The following is a 6000-nucleotide window of genomic DNA, read 5'->3' as shown; positions in this document are numbered from 1 at the left end:
ATATTAAAATGGTGCAAAACTTGTGACTTCAATTTTTATTTTATTGATTTAGTTAGTTTTTAATTTAATTTCTAACTCGGGCATGGCTGACTACTTTCCAATTTGTTTTTTTTTCTTTTTACACAATATAAGTGATAAACAAAAGTCACAAATAGCGACAGAAGAAAATATAAAACTATCCGTCGCCGATAGGATTCGAACCTATGCGGGGAGACCCCAATGGCTTTCTAGGCCATCGCCTTAACCACTCGGCCACGACGACTCTGCTGTTTGACAACAGCATCGTTATCTATTAGTAAACAAACAGCTTTCCATGCGCGCCTATTCATATATCGTCTGCGGAGTTCAAATTACTAGCGATATAGGAGGATATAGTAGGAGGCCCTCTAATCTCATAAACTACAATTACAATACAGTCAGTCGATGTTGTCGTGATATTAATGGCGTCCAAAATCTTTCAGTGATACCCATTCACACTGAACGTCTACAGAATGCCCAGCAGCAATATATGTTATCGTTACATAGGCTGACATATATTGGGTCGATTTCTAACAGCATTTTCTATCATTTTTTCGTTTCGATTCATTTTCTCAAACTAAACGTATTCAACAGCGCATAAGCCGTCATTGACCGTTTTCAAATATACCGATAAACACCGTATGTTTTTAGAACCCAATAAACATTTTACATTAAATAAAAACTCTAAAAAAATATCCACATAGGTAGAAAAGTAACTTATCGTGCCTTTCATAAAATTTATTTGTTATATATTTGTTTTGTTTTTTGTTTTTTGACACCTTATTCGAATCCATGTGTATAGTAAAACAAAGCCGAATTATGACTACAAAAATATTTGGGAAACCTATTTCAATTATAGACATTTTCGATTCATGCGACGTGATTATACAGCATACAATGAAAACAGCATTTGAAAAAGTCCGGAGATTGCAACGGCCGAAAACATGTAAATAAATAAACGTTTCTGCATCTCAGAAAAATCATTAAATAATATTTTCAGGCGACGATTGTTACATAAAATTTACGCGCAAATATTACTTTTATTAACCGCAATGAATTTTTTTTTTTTTTTTTCATAAAAAATATAAACATTTTCTACAATTTCATCTTTATTCAATCTTTGAAATAAAGAAATTAAATAATTTTATTCAACCAGATAAAAACATCAAAATTCACTCAGAGTAGGTCCTACCGAGATTTGAACTCGGATCGCTGGATTCAAAGTCCAGAGTGCTAACCATTACACCATAGAACCACTACATATCAAACCAAATTGATAAACTTTCTATATCGTTTTCACGTGTATTTTAATATTCTTTATATGTTTTTATTTTTAAAGAACATTTCATAATTAAATTTTTTTTTCCAAATATCAAAATGCAACATTAATGAAATCAGTTTAGTTTAAATGCATTATTGCTTTAACACGGTGTTTCCTCATACATGTCATTTTATCGGAAAGGCGACACTTACTAACACATTTTTTTAAAGATTATGACATGCTGAAATATGAACAAATGTGAATATGAAATCTGAACAAATGTCGAACGAAATAAATGTTTGATCAGACACAAAATTTGAATTATGTTGTGAAACAAATAGTTTAGTACAAGTGAATTAAAAAGCAAGTAAATGACGATTTTAAAAGTTTTCGGGTATGCTGAAAAAGAATATCGCATTTAAATTTTCCGTAAACAAGTAGTTTTCCGGATAATAAGCAATGTAATTCTTTATGTTATAAATGGTGGCCACTGTCGTGCACGCGCGCCAAAAATATGCGCGCTTGCGTATACAACAATGGCCACTACTTATATCTTAAAGGAGGACATTGCTTGATATCCAGAAAACTACGTATTTGCGGAAAATTTATATTCGATATTTGTTATCAGCATACCCGACAATATAGAAAAGTTTGTTTTTAAAAGGAAAATGTTAAGGTGGAAACCAAGTAAAAATTGAACAAAAAGCTAAAGTACAGAATGTCATGGAACAAAAAATGTCATATTCCAAAAATCACCTAAATTGATCACGTATTATTTTTTCGTGTGTGTGTGTGTGTGTGTGTGTTTGAACTAAGGAAACCAAATTTTACGAGGAAGCAAGAACGATGTCTTGCTACGCCACCTTTAAAATTCATCATTGATTTCCTCTGTCTTAACGGCCTCTCAAGAATTAGCGATCAACATTAGTTTTTAATGGCTACGGTTTGCTATTAGTAGCAGCAGTAATTGAAACAGTCCTTTTCAGAGTTAACAACATTTTACTCAAGTTTTTATTTATTCATTTTATTCAAAATGGCTCTGTTTAAATTCATAAATAAGTTTGGATATCTCATCTACACGACACGAAAATGCTGATCATGGATATAAATGCTAGCAATTTAATTTCTAACTCGGGTATGGCTGACTACTTTCCAATTTTATTTCTTTTTACACAATATAAGTGATAAACAAAAGTCATTAATAGCGACAGCAGTAAGTATAAAACTATTTCGTCGCCGATAGGATTCGAACCTATGCGGGGAGACCCCAATGGCTTTCTAGGCCATCGCCTTAACCACTCGGCCACGACGACGCTATTACGTGATATGAGCATCGTTAATTAGTACTAAACACACAGCTTTCAATGCGCGCCTATTCACATATCGTCTGTGGAGTTCAAATTACTAGCGATATAGTAGGAGGCCCTCTAATCTGATAAACTACAATTACAATACAGTCAGTCGATGTTGTCGTGATATTAATGGCGTCCAAAATATTTCACTGATACCCATTCACACTGAACGTCCAAAGAATTCCTAGCAGCAATATATGTAATCGTTACATTCGCTGACATATATTCGCTCGGTTTCTAATTGCATTTTGTATCATTCTTTCGTTTCGATTCATTTTCTTAAACTTAACGTATTCAACAGCGCATAAGCCGTCATTGACCTTTTGCAAATATACCGATAAACACCGTATGTTTTTAGAACCCAATAAACATTTTACATTAAATAAAAACTCTAAAAAAATATCCACATAGGTAGAAAAGTAACTTATCGTGCCTTTCATAACGTTTATTTGTTATATATTTCTTTTGTTTTTTTGTTTTTTGACACCTTTTTCGAATCCATGTGTATACTAAAACAAAGCCGAATTATGACTACCAAAATATTTGGGAAACCTATTTCAATTATAGACTTTTTCGATTCATGCGACGTGATGATACAGCATACAATGAAAACAGCATTTGAAAAAGTCCGGAGATTGCAACGGTCGAAAACATGTAAATAAATAAACGTTTCTGCATCTCAGAAAAATCATTAAATAATATTTTCAGGCGACGATTGTTACATAAAATTTACGCGCAAATATTACTTTTATTAACCGCAATGAAATTTTTTTTTTCATAAAAAATATAAACATTTCTACAATTTCATCTTTATTCAATCTTTGAAATAAAGAAATAAAATAATTTTATTCAACCAGATAAAAACATCAAAATTCAGTCAGAGTAGGTCCTACCGAGATTTGAACTCGGATCGCTGGATTCAAAGTCCAGAGTGCTAACCATTACACCATAGAACCACTACATATCAAACCAAATTGATAAACTTTCTATATCGTTTTCACGTGTATTTTAATATTCTTTATATGTTTTTATTTTTAAAGAACATTTCATAATTAAATTTTTTTTTCCAAATATCAAAATGCAACATTAATGAAATCAGTTTAGTTTAAATGCATTATTGCTTTAACACGGTGTTTCCTCATACATGTCATTTTATCGGAAAGGCGACACTTACTAACACATTTTTTTAAAGATTATGACATGCTGAAATATGAACAAATGTGAATATGAAATCTGAACAAATGTCGAACGAAATAAATGTTTGATCAGACACAAAATTTGAATTATGTTGTGAAACAAATAGTTTAGTACAAGTGAATTAAAAAGCAAGTAAATGACGATTTTAAAAGTTTTCGGGTATGCTGAAAAAGAATATCGCATTTAAATTTTCCGTAAACAAGTAGTTTTCCGGATAATAAGCAATGTAATTCTTTATGTTATAAATGGTGGCCACTGTCGTGCACGCGCGCCAAAAATATGCGCGCTTGCGTATACAACAATGGCCACTACTTATATCTTAAAGGAGGACATTGCTTGATATCCAGAAAACTACGTATTTGCGGAAAATTTATATTCGATATTTGTTATCAGCATACCCGACAATATAGAAAAGTTTGTTTTTAAAAGGAAAATGTTAAGGTAGAAACCAAGTAAAAATTGAACAAAAAGCTAAAGTACAGAATGTCATGCAACAAAAAATGTCATATTCCAAAAATCACCTAAATTGATCACGTATTATTTTTTCGTGTGTGTGTGTGTGTGTGTGTGTGTTTGAACTAAGGAAACCAAATTTTACGAGGAAGCAAGAACGATGTCTTGCTACGCCACCTTTAAAATTCATCATTGATTTCCTCTGTCTTAACGGCCTCTCAAGAATTAGCGATCAACATTAGTTTTTAATGGCTACGGTTTGCTATTAGTAGCAGCAGTAATTGAAACAGTCCTTTTCAGAGTTAACAACATTTTACTCAAGTTTTTATTTATTCATTTTATTCAAAATGGCTCTGTTTAAATTCATAAATAAGTTTGGATATCTCATCTACACGACACGAAAATGCTGATCATGGATATAAATGCTAGCAATTTAATTTCTAACTCGGGTATGGCTGACTACTTTCCAATTTTATTTCTTTTTACACAATATAAGTGATAAACAAAAGTCATTAATAGCGACAGCAGTAAGTATAAAACTATTTCGTCGCCGATAGGATTCGAACCTATGCGGGGAGACCCCAATGGCTTTCTAGGCCATCGCCTTAACCACTCGGCCACGACGACGCTATTACGTGATATGAGCATCGTTAATTAGTACTAAACACACAGCTTTCAATGCGCGCCTATTCACATATCGTCTGCGGAGTTCAAATTACTAGCCATATAGTAGGAGGCCCTCTAATCTGATAAACCACAATTACAATACAGTCAGTCGATGTTGTCGTGATATTAATGGCGTCCAAAATATTTCAGTGATACCCATTCACACTGAACGTCCAAAGAATTCCTAGCAGCAATATATGTAATCGTTACATTCGCTGACATATATTCGCTCGGTTTCTAATTGCATTTTGTATCATTCTTTCGTTTCGATTCATTTTCTTAAACTTAACGTATTCAACAGCGCATAAGCCGTCATTGACCTTTTGCAAATATACCGATAAACACCGTATGTTTTTAGAACCCAATAAACATTTTACATTAAATAAAAACTCTAAAAAAATATCCACATAGGTAGAAAAGTAACTTATCGTGCCTTTCATAACGTTTATTTGTTATATATTTCTTTTGTTTTTTTGTTTTTTGACACCTTTTTCGAATCCATGTGTATACTAAAACAAAGCCGAATTATGACTACCAAAATATTTGGGAAACCTATTTCAATTATAGACTTTTTCGATTCATGCGACGTGATGATACAGCATACAATGAAAACAGCATTTGAAAAAGTCCGGAGATTGCAACGGTCGAAAACATGTAAATAAATAAACGTTTCTGCATCTCAGAAAAATCATTAAATAATATTTTCAGGCGACGATTGTTACATAAAATTTACGCGCAAATATTACTTTTATTAACCGCAATGAAATTTTTTTTTTCATAAAAAATATAAACATTTTCTACAATTTCATCTTTATTCAATCTTTGAAATAAAGAAATTAAATAATTTTATTCAACCAGATAAAAACATCAAAATTCACTCAGAGTAGGTCCTACCGAGATTTGAACTCGGATCGCTGGATTCAAAGTCCAGAGTGCTAACCATTACACCATAGAACCACTACATATCAAACCAAATTGATAAACTTTCTAAATCGTTTTCACGTGTATTTTAATATTCTTTATATGTTTTTATTTTTAAAGAACATTTCATAA

The 6000-nt window shown here is 32.1% G+C and overlaps 6 non-coding genes across 6 annotated transcripts; all 6 read right to left on the bottom strand.

Annotated features, from left to right (window-relative positions):
* Positions 1-180: 180 nt before the first annotated feature.
* On the bottom strand, positions 181-262 carry Trnas-aga (transfer RNA serine (anticodon AGA)). The gene has a single exon. It is a non-coding gene; the product is annotated as a tRNA-Ser (tRNA).
* Positions 263-1201: 939 nt separating this feature from the next.
* On the bottom strand, positions 1202-1273 carry Trnaq-uug (transfer RNA glutamine (anticodon UUG)). The gene has a single exon. It is a non-coding gene; the product is annotated as a tRNA-Gln (tRNA).
* A 1237-nt stretch (positions 1274-2510) lies between these two features.
* On the bottom strand, positions 2511-2592 carry Trnas-aga (transfer RNA serine (anticodon AGA)). Its single transcript has one exon. It is a non-coding gene; the product is annotated as a tRNA-Ser (tRNA).
* Positions 2593-3515: 923 nt separating this feature from the next.
* Positions 3516-3587, bottom strand: Trnaq-uug (transfer RNA glutamine (anticodon UUG)). Its single transcript has one exon. It is a non-coding gene; the product is annotated as a tRNA-Gln (tRNA).
* A 1239-nt stretch (positions 3588-4826) lies between these two features.
* Trnas-aga (transfer RNA serine (anticodon AGA)) lies at positions 4827-4908 on the bottom strand. The gene has a single exon. It is a non-coding gene; the product is annotated as a tRNA-Ser (tRNA).
* A 924-nt stretch (positions 4909-5832) lies between these two features.
* On the bottom strand, positions 5833-5904 carry Trnaq-uug (transfer RNA glutamine (anticodon UUG)). Its single transcript has one exon. It is a non-coding gene; the product is annotated as a tRNA-Gln (tRNA).
* Positions 5905-6000: the final 96 nt, after the last annotated feature.

The sequence above is a fragment of the Euprymna scolopes genome, chromosome 7, assembly GCF_053919585.1.
Source record: "Euprymna scolopes isolate OS-2025 chromosome 7, ASM5391958v1, whole genome shotgun sequence".
NCBI classification, from domain to species: domain Eukaryota; kingdom Metazoa; phylum Mollusca; class Cephalopoda; order Sepiida; family Sepiolidae; genus Euprymna; species Euprymna scolopes.
Note: the sequence above shows the minus strand (reverse complement) of the source record. Positions and strands in the feature narration are given on the sequence as shown.